Genomic DNA, 15458 nt, shown 5'->3' on the forward strand with positions numbered 1-15458 from the left:
GAATTCTACAAAAGTTTTAAATATTTGACACCAATTTTTACACTATTTATCCCTGAAAAAAGAAGAGGAGAGGAATCTTTTCACTCATTTCATGAGGCTAGTATTACCCTGACAACAAAATCAGATAAAGATGGTACCAAAAAAGAAAACTACAGACACAATATCTTCCATGAATTTAGACACAAGAATCCTTAACAAAATATTAGCAAGTGAAATCCAACAATACATCAAAAGAATTATATACCATAAACAAGTGAGATTTATTCCAGGAATACAAGGATAGTTCAACTTTTGAAAATCAACCAATTTAATCTACCCTTATCAACAGGCTAAAAATGACAAATCATATGAATATGTCAATTGATACATAAAAAATATTGGACAATATCCAACAAATATTTATGATAAAGACTCTCAGCAAACTAGGAACAGAGGAGAACTTCCTTAAACTGATAGAGGTATCTACAAGAAAACCTATAGCTAGCATCATATTTAGTGAAGAAACACTGAATGTTTTCCCTCTAAGATCAGGAGGAAGGCAAAGATGTCTGCCTTTATCACTTTTATTCAACATAGTATCAGTAATTCTAGCCAATGTGATAAGACAAGAAGAAATCCAAGGCATACAGATTAGAAAGAAGGAAATAAATTTGTCGATACTTGTAGATGACATGATTGCCTATGTAGAAAATCCCAATGAATCAACATAAAATCTTCTATAATTAATTAGTTAGCTCATCAATTTCACAGGATACAATAAATCAATCACATTTTTATATACTATAATAATAATGGCTGTGTGGAAACCAAAATTTAAAATACAATACCATTTACAATCACCACAAAGAAAATGTAATATTAGATATAAACTTAATAAACGTGTAGGATCTATATGCTAAAACTTACAAGATGTTCATGAAAAAAATTGAAGACAACCTAAATAAATGGAGAGATGTATTATGTCCATGGATTGGAAGACTCAACATAGTAAAGGTATTACTCTTCCCCAAATTGATCATTGGGTTAATGAGATTCTTATCAAAATCCAAGGAAAGTTTTTTGTACACATAGACAAGATTTTCTAAAAGTTATATGGAGAGACACAGTCTCCAGTGTAGCTAAAACAATCTTGAAATAGAACAAGGTGGAAGAAGTCATTCTACTGATACTAAGGTCTATTATATAGCTACCACAATCAAGACTATCTGGTTTTGGTCGGGGGATAGACACATAGATCATTGAAACAGAATGAGAATCCAGAAATAGATCCACACAAATATGCCCAACTGATTTTTGATGAAAGTGCAAAAGGAATTCAATAGAGGAAGGACAGACTTTTCAGCAAACGGTGCTGCAGTAACTGGACATCCATAGTCACAAACAAACAAAAAACCCTTAAACTAAATCTCACGCTTTTTTTTTTGTAATTAAAGATTTTTTTTGGTATCAGGATTGTGCTAGTTTCGTAAAATGATTTGGTAAGTCTTCCCTCCCCATTTATTTATTTACTTATTTATAATTGGAGTAGAGTTGATTTACAGTATTATATTAGTTTTAGGTACACAACATAGTGATCCAGTATTTTTATAGATTATACTCCATTTAAAGTTATTATAAAATATTGGCCATATTCCCTGTGCTGTACAATATATCCTTGTAGATTATTTATTTTATACATAGTAGTTTGTACCTCTTAATCACCTATCCTTATCTTGCGCCTTCCCCCTTCCCTCTCCCCACTGGTAACCACTAGTTTCTTCTCTATGTTTGTGAGTCTGTTTCTGTTTTGTTATATTCATTCATTTGCTTTATTTTTTAGATTTCACATATAAGTGATAACACACAATATTTGTCTTTCTACCTCTGACTTATTTCACTAAGCATAATACCCTCCAGATCCATCCATGTTGTTACAAATGGCAAAATTTCTTCCCTCCCCTTCTCTTTTCTGAAAATATGTAAGGTTGTTATTGTTTCTTTCTTAAAAGTTCAACACAGTTCACCAAGAATGTTATCTAGAGTGGAATTTCTTTATGGGAAGATTTTGGAGTATGAATACAATTGCTTTAGTTTGCATAAGACTATTTAGGTTTACTATTTCTTCTTGTTCTTAGTTTTGGTAATTTAAGTTTTCCAAGAAATCTGTCTGTTTGACTAGGTTGTTGAATTTAATTTTCATAATTTTTCCTTATGATCTTTTTATATCTCCAGGGTCTTCAATGATGTCTTCTCTTTCATTCCTGAAATTGATAATCTTTGTGTTTTGTTTTCTTTTTCTTTAGAAGATTAGCTAGGAATTTATGAATTAAATTAATTAATAATTTAATTTTATTATATATTTCAAAGAACTAATTATGGCCCTGTTGAATTTCTGTTTTCCTTTTCTATTTTATTGATTTTGTCTCATTTTACCGATACCTTCATTCTATTTTTTTTCAAATGATATGTTGTAGACCCTAGACACCATTATTTTTCTCTGAACAAGGTTGAGTTTTGTTCTAGCAGGCAGGAAATTACTTTAGGATGGTGAAGGCTTGGCTTTCGCCTTTGTTAGGTAGGTCTTTACTTTTATTTTGCTCTTGACTCTCAAGTCATGGTTCATTTTTGTTTCAATGGAAAGTCACTGTAACTTGGCAAGACCTGAACTCCATACCTCTTGCTGTGGGAAGCTGAGGAAATTTTTGCTCAGCTTTTTTAGACTTTCGGCTGTTGATAACCCCCCTTGGGTCTTTGGAGTCTTGCTACATCATGAGCTGTTTTGCAGTCAACCAAGGATTTGAGGGGAGTTTCTACACAGATTTTGGTGTTCTCCACTGTGGGTCCCTCAATTTCCAGGGGCTCTAAATATGTTCTAAATGTGTCCTCTGACTTCTCAGGGAAATAAAAATGCAGCTTTCTCCTTGATCTCCATTTACGTACTTGGGTTGGGGAAAGCCTTAGGGAAAAGCCAAAAAATGTGATCTCACCTAGTTTGGTTCCTTTCTCTCAAGAGTTGAATCCCCTCCAGTTTCAATCTGCTTTCGGTGGCTCTCCAGTGCCTTTCCACAGTTGCATTTTATACTTCATTTACAGTTTGTAATCGTTTGGGCAGGAGAATGACACTGATAACAAGTTACTCCATCATTACCCTTGGAACACAATAAACCTCATTTTTATTGTTAATATTACACTAAGAGAATTTGCATGTTTTTATCTTATTATGAACATTTATTATTACCAATTTCACCTCTGTTTCTCCTTCATTATTACTTTGGCTTTGATTTAGTAAATGTAATTGTGCTTTTATTACTAGAAGTGTTTTGGCATCATTCTTACTTGTGGACAAAATGGGTGTAAATTTATTATGGATAGTTTATCCATCCATTTTTTTATTACCAAAAGTTTATCCATAGGTGAGTTTAAAAAGAAACCATCAAAAACAAAAGTCTCAGAACTCACAGGCATTTAATTCCTATGTCTGTGAATGCATATCAGTAACTTGATGATTATCAATAGCAGTACTTACATAACATCTTACAATTATCACTATGCATTCTTTGAGCGCTGTGGTTAAGCAGCACTGGACTTGAAGATGTCAGCGTGATAGTTGAAATGGGGTTTTCACTTTGTTTTCCTTCTTGCTTTGGCTTCATAATCCCATGACTACTCCTGGTTAGAATATTTTTGTCTTCAAGCTTCAGTGAGCTGTGTTCATAAAGAAGCAGAACAATGGTGGACGAATGAGGAGGTAAATGAAGAGGCCATGGAGGAGGAGAAAGTCTATACTTGAATAATTATAAATTGTTCACGGGGAATGGTTGAATATATATTAGTGATCTTGACTTTTGGCAACACATTTACTGAGAAAATAACTCCCATTGCTCTACAATGAGAGTGTTCAGCAAATAACAGCTCAGGGCTCCACTTCATTTTCCTTTTGAATTAATCTCCTCAAAGTCTTTCTTTAAGAATCCATTAGTAGGTCAGAGGGCTTAGCATCAGTTTCATTCTCCTCTATTCTTTTTCCTCTCATGGCTTCCCCCCACCCCCTGCTTAGACTCTATTTTTCCTTCTCCTTTTAGAAGCTATAAAAATATGTAAGTAATAAATTTTTTTTTCTCCATTGGTCATTACGTGCATATGATACTTAGTAAAGACATGGTTATTTAGCAGAATGGATGTTTATAAAATAAAAGGAACATTGTTAATAACTAACATATGGATTTTCTAAGTAATTTACTAGTATAATGTAAATGTAAATATTTTAGGTGGAAGAAATGCAAATTTTCAAGCAACTGCCCATCCATCAGGGTTGCTGTAATTTTCATTAGGCTTGTGAAAAGTTAAGGAATGTAAGACTGTGCATTGTAGCTTATGAAGTTCAATACTCAAGGGTAGTATTTTTATCCACTTGAAAACTGAAGAATATTGAAATGTCCCTAATTGCATTTAATTGTTTGTAAATGTTATAAAGCAAATCCTTTATCAGTCTCCATACTAAGTGTTCTAATATTTCCCATTTTCAACAAATGTAAATAGGACTTTGAAAACTTTGTCGGTCTAAAAGAAGGCTAGATGTTATTGTGCATACTAGTCACATGGACCTGGCTGAGAGCTTTAAGCTATGAGTTTTGAGAGTGTAAGCAGAAGATAAAAGTCTTATCAAAAACTAAAATCATAGACCTAATAAGTGGTATGAGCATCTATGCAACCAAATAAGAAGAGCACCACCAAAGAGGCTAGCTAGATCCTCCACCTGGCTCTCTGTATCTTATTCTCTAGTTGCCTGGCAATGGACAAGCTTAAGTTAGATTTTAATTGAAAGAGAGAGTTTCCTCAGATCATTTTATTCTTATGAGTATAATATTCTGTTTCTTTCAATTTCTCTATTAGTTTGTATTACTCGTTTTTATTGATATATATATATATATATATACACATACATACATACATATGATTTATAAGCATTATTTTTAAATTATTGTAAGTGACATAAAGACCAAGATACAAGGATGATATAGCTGCAGCGGTGGTAAACCCACTGACAATTTGATCGATTTACCTAAGTGGCTGCCTTCCTCCCTCACTAGTTCCCCTGGATTCCTTCCAAAGAAGTAAATTCAAATGAAGAGGACTACCCTTTCAGAGCTTTTCTTTCATCAGTGGTTTGTGGTAATTGCACTCTATTGCTAGAGGCTCAACGAGCGCAAAATGTTTAGTTTTCTAGTTACTAAATTTGAAGCATATTGTTTTAGGATCATAGGTGAAAATTCTAGTTTTATATAACAGTTAAAATTTGAAATTGTGATGAGGTGAACCATTCACCAGAAAGTCCTTATAAGGAATATCTTATGAGAAAGACAGTCATATTGAAGGGAAGCGCGTAGTGAGGATGTACCAGGAGAGCCCAGCGTAAGGGGCAATTCTGACCACCCCTAGGCTGCTAGTGGGCAAGTATGGGTGGGAGCTGAAGTCCTTTTGGTCTCTTCCAGTTCTGGAAGTAATGTTAAGTGAGACAGGGGAATTCAGAAAGTGAAATAGAGAGGTAAAACAGAAAAGCAGAGTGCCTAGTAATAGCATTAAAAGTTTTTCTGGATTGACGGGTGAGACAATAGAGAATAGTTGTAATGCCAAAGAATGGAAGAGAAGAAAAACATGAGTTTTATAATATTGCTGTTGTTTATAAATTAAATCACTAAAGTTGTATTATATGCAAGTAAAGACTGTAATTCCTTTTAAATTCCTCTTAGTTGCTCAGTTGTGCTGCTTTGAATGTGACTTTGAGTTGAGCCTGAGCCACATGGGGTCCCAGATTTATTTTGTTCACAAAATTCCATGGTTTCTAAGTGTGAAAAGGTACATTAAAAGCTGATTTATCTTTTATAATAAGAGGCACAAGACCAGGCATAGAAAGAACAATAGAGTCCTTGAGTTCTTACTCTGCTCTTCCACCAACTACCTGGAGGATTTGGGGGAATTTTTAACTGTTCTGGGCCACATTTTCTTAATTTGCAAAATAAAGGGCCAGGTGATGTAATTGAAACGTTAGCTTTTGCCTCTGAAAATCTGTGTTTTATTAGTTAAATGTCAGCATGAGCAAATGGAGTTATTTTATTATTAATGACTATTAATACATTTATAAACAATAATGCCAACAATAAGACTAGCTGTCCCTTAATGAATCTTTTTCTCTATGTCAGGAATTATCTGTATATTATCTAACTATGTCTTATTTAATTTTGACAATAATCCTTTAAGGTGGGTATTATTATCCCCATTTTATAGGTGAGGAAACTGAGACTCAGAAAGTTTAAATTAGCTGAGACCTCAAGCTTGCAGCTAATTGATGCTAGAAATGAGTTCTGAACCCAGGTCTACCTGACTCTGAGGTCAGGATGGTGTCAGGAAGTATGTCTACAAAAGAAGGCTTGAGCCCCCTGGCCTGAGTATCAGAACCAGCAACTCCCAGAAGGTATCACAGCAATTTCCAGCATCCCCAGAGCAAGGCTTGACAGTGAGCTGTCATCATCCAGTCAGCTAGCACCCCAGTGTGCCATCGCAGCTAATCTTTTTCACTAGCTTTGTAGCATTCACTAGGTGAAGAATTGCTGCTGTTTTCTTCTCTCCCTAGAAATACCACTATCCATATTCAAGGTGAACCTACAGCTTGTTCTGTGCAGGGTGGAACCAATGGATGGGTCCTGTTGGGTTGGCCAAAAGGTTCGTTCTGTTTTTTCCATAAGATGGCTCTAGTAGCACTTAGTTGTCTTTAACTTCATTTGAAACAATTTTGTTAGATTGTATGTGACAGTTGTCCTATCTGAGTGCATTTAAAAAAAGACTTATCAAAACTGGTGAAATTTTTGTAGCCATTTTAATATTGAAAATGGAAGAAAAAAAGCAACATTTGCAGCATATTATGCTTTATTATTTCAAGAAAGGTAAAAATGCAACTGAAACTCAAAAAAAGACTTGTGCAATGTATGGAGAAGGTGCTGTGACTCATCGAACGTGTCAAAAGTGGTTTTGGAAGTTTCGTGCTGTAAATTTCTCACTGGATGATGCTCCATGGTTGGGTAGACCAATTGAAGTTGATAGCGATCAAATCAAGACATTAATTGAGAACGATCAATGTTATACCACGTGGGAGATAGCCGGCATACTCCAAATATCCAAATCAAGCGTTGAAACTCATTTGCACCAGCTTGGTTATGTGAATCACTTTGATGTTTGGGTTCCACATAAATTAAGCAAAAAAAACCTTCTTGACCATGTGTCCGCATGTGACATACTTAAGCCTAATGCAAACGTTCCATTTTTGAAACAAATTGTGATAGGTGATGAAAAATGGATACTGTACAATAATGTGGAATGGAAGAGATCATGGGGCAAGCGAAATGAACCACCACCAACCACACCAAAGGCCGGTCTTCATCCAGAGAAGGTGATGTTGTGTATATCGTGGGATTGGAATAGAGTCCTCTATTATGAGCTCCTTCTGGAAAACCAAATGATTTATCCCAAGTACTGCTCCCAGTTAGACCAACTGAAAGTAGCACTCAACGAAAAGTATCCAGAATTAGTCAATAGAAAACGCATAATCTTCCATGAGGATAACACAAGATGGCATGTTTCTTTGATGACCAGGCAAAAACTGGTACAGCTTGTCTGGGAAGATCCGATTCATCTGCCGTATTCACCAGACATTGTACCTTTGGATTTCCATTTATTTAGGTCTTTACAAAATTCTCTTCATAGAAAAAATTTCAATTCCCTGGAAGACTGTAAAATGCATCTGGAACAGCTCTTTTCTCAAAAAGATTAAAAAAGTTTTGGAAGTTGGAATTATGAAGTTACCTGAAAAATGGCAGGAGGTAGTGGAACAAAAGGATGAATACATTGTTCAATAAAGTTCTTGGTGAAAATGAAAAATGTGTCTTTTATTTTTACTTAAAAACTGAAGGCACTTTTTGACCAACCTAATATATTGAGAGGTGCAGAATGGCATTCTTACAGACTCCACGCTACTTTTTTTTTTTCTTTTTTCAAACTTCAGGCCTAAAGCATGTCTGCTTGTGCCATAGCTACTCTTGAAAGGTTCTGTTGGGTTTTATGTAATAGTTGCTCAGAATCTCAGTAAGTTTCTTAGAGAAAACAGTTCTGAGGGTTCTGACTCTTTTTGTTAAACATAATTTAAAAATCAATCCTCAGGCCAGGCAGGCTGTACATACACTATGATTGTCATCTTCCTCTCCTCTGTCCCTCTCCCCTAAGACAAACACATTCCCTCTTTCTCTAGTTAGCAAACTTAAGCCCCCCATGCCTATCTAAGTATACAGACCCAGATGGGGAATGGAGAATGATGTATGGAGCTGTCTGCATCCATTTCAGCCAGACAACATGCCATCTTACACCCAAACCAGATTTATGGAGGAGACATCTTAGTTGAGTCCTAGACAGAAAGAGCAACGATAGGAGCTTGTTGTCCTGACCTATAAATCAGGTTGTAAAATTTTAGGGAATGCATCACGGTCTTCTTCCACATAAATTTTAAGGCATAATTGTGAGCTTTCCAGGTAGAATTAATTGTTCTCTCTTCTGTGGTCCTAGACCACATTTATTTATATCTCTATTATAATATGGATCCTACTTTTTTCTTGCATTACTGTGATTTATGTATGTGCCTTATCTCTCCTCCTAGACTGTAAACTTCTTAAGGTCATAGACCATATTTATAGACTCAAACTGAATATTTAAATGCTTAGAAACATAGCTTAAATCTTTCTGATATTCTCCTACCATATATCTGTGAAACATCTAAAATTTAAAGTTCACAATAATGACTTGAATTCAGAATTCAAAGTTGGTTAGAATGCTTAGGATTATTTCTTTGTAGAAAAGAAAATGTTAGTAAAGAGGATTATCAAGATATACAACATGTCCTTACCATTTGGCCAAGTCAGATCTTAACAGTAGGAGAAATTCTGTGAAATAGAAAGAAAAGGCATAATCCTTTTTCTATTGACAGACAATCTCTCTTCATAAAGCCAGGCTAGTTTCTCAACAGAGGACAGTGCTCCTAGGACCGTTGTAGGTTTGTGAAAGATTCAGTTTTCATTTCTGTCCCAAATGTCCCTAAGAGGATAAAGATATATAGGATAAATAATACATTTCAATCAAAGAGAGATAATGGCTTTATCAGATTGTATCTGTTGTTAAACTTCTAAATGTTATTTATTTGATTCACTAAAGATGATCAGTTATATTGCCATTCCAAAGCCCTTTGGAGCTACAAAGCCATTTTTCCTACTATTTGCCTTTTTGAATTATATCCTTTTTCTGTCTCTCCATAAAGATCAAAGTATGATGTTTTAGAGATTTTCACTGATAAATTCTGAAAGGTCAGTAAAGTGACATTTTGCCCAGAGATCCTGATAATCAAGATTGTATCAGGGCTTTTCCCTTGCTTATTATCTATTTATTTTCTTTTTTAATCTCTATCTAACTATCATTTATTTTATCTCTCATCTATCCATCCACCCATTTATCTACCCTCTTTCTTAGTCCAAATCTGCCTTTGATAAACAAACAGTCCTCTAATTTTACAAGCATATTTTTCCTCCTTCTCTCCCATGTTCCCTCTTTCCTTGTCTCTCTTCCCTCTTTCATTCCATCTTTCCTTCCTTGAGATCCTACTTTAGGCCAGGCATTGTATATAAGGGAAATACATACAACCCATGATAACAAAGATTAGAGGACTTTACACTATGGTAGTGCCACAGATTGGCAAAGAAGCCATTTTACAAAGCAAGAACAGCAGCTCTCATTAATATATTCAAAGCAAAATGAGAGTAGAAAGAAAAGAGCAGGTAAGAAAAAGGGATAACATTTGAGTCAAAATTTGAAGGATGAGTGAGTAGGAGTTTTTATACAGACATTTCAGGCAGAGGGAATTATATATGCTAAGACAGAAGAGAGGTGTGACTCAACAGGACATGTTCAGAGCATTAGAGACATTGGATATTGCCTACAAGGCAAGTGTGTAGGAAGAGTTGGGGATAGGATGATGGGAGACAATGATCTTGGCTGCCATACCAGGCAGTTTGTCCTTTATCCCAAAGGCTCTAAGAGCCATTGGAGGATTTTGAGCAGAGAATGACAAGCTCTAACTTGCATTTTAGATGGATGCAAGGCAAGACTGGAGGAAGGGAACCAGAAAGGAAAGGTGGCCTTCCTCCTTGTGTCCTTACATGTCTTTATTATCTCACTCCAGGTGAGCGATGCTGAGAAACTGAAAAAGGGTAGTGGCAATGACATTGGAAAGCAAGGGAAAATTAAAGAATTACATAGATAAAATTAACCTAGTGATTGGATAAGGGAGACAGTAAGAGAGACTCTATAGTCTTCTAGCTCTTACTGCACTCCTTGTATATTTCTCATTTGAATTGTAACATTTTACACACTGAACTTTTATTATTATTTTTATTGAAGTATAGTTGATTTACAATGTTTCAGTTGTACATCAAAGCGATTAAATTATACATATATATATATTCTTTTTCAAATTCTTTTTCATTATAGGTTATTTCAAGATATTAAACATAGTTCCCTGTGCTATATAGTATATATTGTTTTTTTACCTGTTTTGTATATAGTAGTGTGCATCTGTTCATCCCAAATTCCCAATTTATCCCTCCCCCACCACCACTTTCCCCTTTGGTAACCATAAGTTTGTTTTCTGTGTCTGTGATAGACATTGAACTTTGCTATTTCATATGCTCTCCGGTAATCTATTGGTCAGAAAAGTCTATCAGCATTAGTTGAAAAAGCTCCATTTTGGGGCCTACCATCAAATTATAGAGTTAGACCTCTACTAAATTCCTGCCTGTCTGAGATTTTAATTTTTGAATGAGAGATTTCTCTGGAATACTTTGTAGGTCTATATTCCTAGTAGACTTCTCTGAGATGACTTGTTTTTTTAAAACAAGTTTTGACCTTCACGCGGGTAGCTTCTACCTAGTGCTCTTAAGCTAGGTTGAGGTCGTCTTATTCATAAGTGTATAAAAATGCCTGATTCATCAAAGCAATCACTATCAGGAATCACCATGGTCTTTACAGTGTACTATAAAGATGTATGTTACCTCTGACAGGGTTGGAGATATATATTGGTTAATTTTTAGATATTCTGATCTGACATAATTAGAGCTATTAGATTCCCATAATTATCAACATATGAAATTTTTGGCAGTTTTAAAAGTTTTTTTTGTGGAGAAAATGTTGTAGTTGGCATGACTCCTGTTTTTAACTTGTGTTTAACATTCTCCTTTTGTTCCATTCTGAATAGTTGGAGGAGTACATGATTGAGCCTGTCAATTTGAAATATGGTTTTTAGATTTCAAGATATTGTAGAGATTTTTTTTTACTCTTCTTTTCTTATGACTGAAGGAATTAAGTAGCTATTTTGGAAGATATTTTTGTTCCCATTTTGTGAGGCATTCCACCCAGGACATTCATTTCTTTTCCATTCCTTTAGTAATAATGGTAGTAAAATAATAATAATAATAACAGCAATTATAATAGCTAACAATTATAATACCTAACAATTGTTGAAATACAGGTATGTGCTGACACTATATAAATTGCTTTATATGAATTATCTCATTTATACTTCACAATAAGTCTATGAATCAATGTTATTATATCCATTTTGCAAATGAGTGAACTGAGGCATTGAAAGTTTAGGAAACTTCTTTAATGCTAAGTAGCTTGAACAAACAGAACTGGGATTTGAAACCAGTCTGTCGGAGGTAATCACTTTACTATAGCAGAAGACCCTTTATATTCTTCCTTAAATATATATGTATATGTAATATATCTATAAAACTTCAAAAGGAACATTGTCAAGACTGGAAATTAGAGAATTTCATGTTGGACTTTGTTTCTTGTGTTTCTTGCTAAGTGTCTAATTTTAAAGAATCATTGATTTGCTTAAGCAAAACCTCTGGTAGCTGAAAATAGTAACAAATGAGTATACACATGACAAACAGGTAGGGTCTGTCTTAAGAACATAGATTCAAGTTTTAACTTTTATAGAGTTTGGGCAGAAAAGAGTTCTAAAATGTGCATTCAACTAAGAGAGAACCTTTTAACAGTAAGAGGTCTGAAGTTTTCAACTTATAACCACAGCTCTATTAAAAACCTCAAGCATTTTTCTCACTTCAGTTGGTATTGAATAAATTTTTTTTTTAAAAAGTGGGTATCTCCTGATTGGGGGACTTGCAAATACCCATTTTTATTCAAAAACTTTAGTTACAGCTTTACAAATGAGAAATATATCTTAATTCAAGAAATGTCCAGAAATATACAAACTCATATAGTGGAGAACGTCACTAAAATGCAGTGAAATTAGGGATAGAAATGGACTGCAAGCAAAATTGTAAAGAAGACAGGTTGTGCTCTCGGTTACCAGCCTTCCCAATGATCATCTCTCCTTTTCGTCCTAGGATAGCAAGTGTACTAGGGTCCCATATCCACCAAGATTGTCTTCCTGATCTTTCATTAGATCTGACTTGCAAATGATTGAAATGGATACCCTTCCATAGATATTTCCATTTTAGAGGTATCAGAGATTTTACCTGAGGAGATAAATACATAACAAAATTTTAGGCAGGAACCAGGAAATAGAGGTAGTTATTTAAGCTCCTGGGAACTTTGTAAACTCTCTAGAAGGTACAGCAGTATTTGTCTGTATGCAAAGCTGGTCCTGTCTCTTTAGCTAATGTTATCTTTTTTCAGATTGAGCTAAGTCTGAGATTCTCTCTTCCTTGATCAATCAGTCAGTCAACCACATTCAAATGTCCAGTGTATACAAAGGAGATTATGGCAATGACTCATGTCTTTTAATTTCAGCTCATGGGAGAGAAAGGAAGTACAGATAATAAAAACCACAATTAACTTTAGTTTACTGTGTCACAGTTTGCAAAATGCTTTTTACCTGCATTATCTCATTTAATTTTCACCACATTTCTAAAAAGTAGGCATTTTCATTATATCTGTTTTACAGCTAAAGACACTAAGTTTTAGAGAGGATTGGAGCCAGTCTCAAGTCATCTGGCTATTAAACTGCAAAGCGAGGGCTTGAACCCATGTCACTGCTTCCTGCAATTCTTGGGACATGGTTAGCTAGATAAATATTGATTTTCTTTCTCATTTCTTCACTTGCTCTCTGCCCACCTGCCCTCATTCATTGTTCCCTCTCTTCTTTGAATCTGTCAACTCACCAATTTCTCCTCATGGAAATAAATCACATAAATATGAAATATCATTAATATCATAAATAAATTTTAATAATAACTTGTTGAGTAAAGGTATGTGTGAAACAAATACGTATAACCCTTAAACAACAAATATTAGTTGAGGGAATGCATAGTGAATGAATGAGTAAATCAACGAATTAGAGCAGTAGAGAAATCTGGGCAAGTTGAGGGTTTGCCAGCCCAAGAGAAGTAATTGTGTGAGTATCTGAAAGACTTTCTGGCCTTCCCTCTCTATTAATACAGGTCTAGTCACCGTCTAGCAAGGATCCCCTTTACTTTGTCCTTAATGAGTTATTTACTCAAAGACAGTTTTCGCAAACAAAGCTTCTAATTTAGAACTGAGGCTTTTTCATATTTTGGTTGTAAGGAGTCATGAAAATTAGAGCAAGATCTGTACAATCAGAACTTGGTCATTTTTTATTTGACCGTTTGCTTCACTCTGCCATGTGCTTCACTGTGCTGTGGAGCCAGGAAGAGAGAGGCTTGCTGCTGCGGCTGCTGCTTCTGCTGCTGTGTATGCATTGAAAAGAAGTCCAGTCTCAGCTTAGGGCCTGGGAAAAGGGATGCGGCAGCTTGGTTCTCCATGTGGAGCAGGAGGGTGGGGAGAAAGAGATGAGTGTGCAGACTAAGAGGGCCAAGACTACAGCTGGGAGTTGGGCAGGAGCAAGGTGAGAATTTTGTGTAGACACAGAAAGCACAAAGAGGTGGGTCAAAGGCAGTCAGGACAATCAGATGTGTCACAGTAGACCTAAGAGGACATAGCAACTAAGTCAGGTAAGAAGGAAAGGGTCAGATGACCTGAGTCCAAGGCTCAGCTCCACCATTCACTTTCCACGTGGAATCTAGTAAGTCACTTGTGCGTTATAAGCCACAATTTCCTTGTCTGTCCAAAGAGGGTTTTGGCATCTTTGCTTTTTAGTCATGGTGATGGTCTTAAAGTTAAAAGTGTGTAATGCAGTACACATTTGTTCACCAACACCATTTGAAATGTAAGAGAGGACAGTTCCCAAAGGAAAATTAAGGTGTCTTACCAGTAGAATTGTGGAAAGATACTGTGCAGACAAAACCAAGAGATGTCCATCAAGGAGTTGACAGTATGCATCTCTTCGATACATTTTCCTTATTTATAACATAAGAGAGTTATGAAAGTGGAGTGCTGGCAACTGTTTAATAACTGGCTCCCCTTCCCCCCCTCCTAAATACACATACATACATACACACACACAAGTAACTATAATTTTATAATATAAAGAATATGTAGCACAAACTTTTCTAATAGTATAACTTACAATACTCTTTGTTGGGAATCTAATATAGCCAATTGATCATCATAAAATGTTTTCATTGATTTTTGTCATACTTTTATATCTGTAGCCAACCTATGATTGCAATTGCTGGGTAAGCATAGTTCCAACAGGAATGTTTATGTTAATAACTAGGATGAAAGAGAAACAATGAAAATATATGCTGGAACTTCACTTGTCCTTAAGTGACATGAATGAGTTCTTTGCTGAACTAGGTAATAGCTTTCAAATAGTGGAAGAGGGGCTTCCCTGGTGGCGCAGTGGTTGAGAGTCCGCCTGCCGAAGCAAGGGACACGGGTTCGTGCCCCGGTCCGGGAGGATCCCACATGCCACGGAGCGGCTGGGCCTATGAGCCATGGTCGCTGAGCCTGCGTGTCCAGAGCCTGTGCTCCGCAACAGGAGAGGCCACAGCAGTGAGAGGCCCGCGTACCGCAAAACAAACAAACAAACGAATAGTGGAAGAATATTTTCTCACAACATACTGGCTACAGACATAACACACTTTTAAGTTTAATCTGCTTTAGTAATGTTTTCTCTATCATTTTTTGCTGTGGACTGAATTGTGTCCCCAGAAAGTTGGTATGTTGGAGCCTTAGTCCCCAGTATGATTGTATTTGGAAATAGTATCTATAAGGAGGTAACTAAGGTTAAATGAGTTCATAAGGGTGGGGCCCCAACACTTATAGGATTAGAGTCTTATAATAAGAGACACTAGGGCGCTTGTTCTCTCTCTCTTTCCACTGTGTGAGGACATGGAAAGAAGGTTGTTATCTGCAAAGGAGGAAAGCTCCCACTGGAAACTAAACACTGACAGACTTGATATTGGACCTTCCAGCCTCCAGAATTGTGAGAAAATAAA

The sequence above is a fragment of the Tursiops truncatus genome, chromosome 12, assembly GCF_011762595.2.
Source record: "Tursiops truncatus isolate mTurTru1 chromosome 12, mTurTru1.mat.Y, whole genome shotgun sequence".
Lineage (NCBI taxonomy): Eukaryota > Metazoa > Chordata > Mammalia > Artiodactyla > Delphinidae > Tursiops > Tursiops truncatus.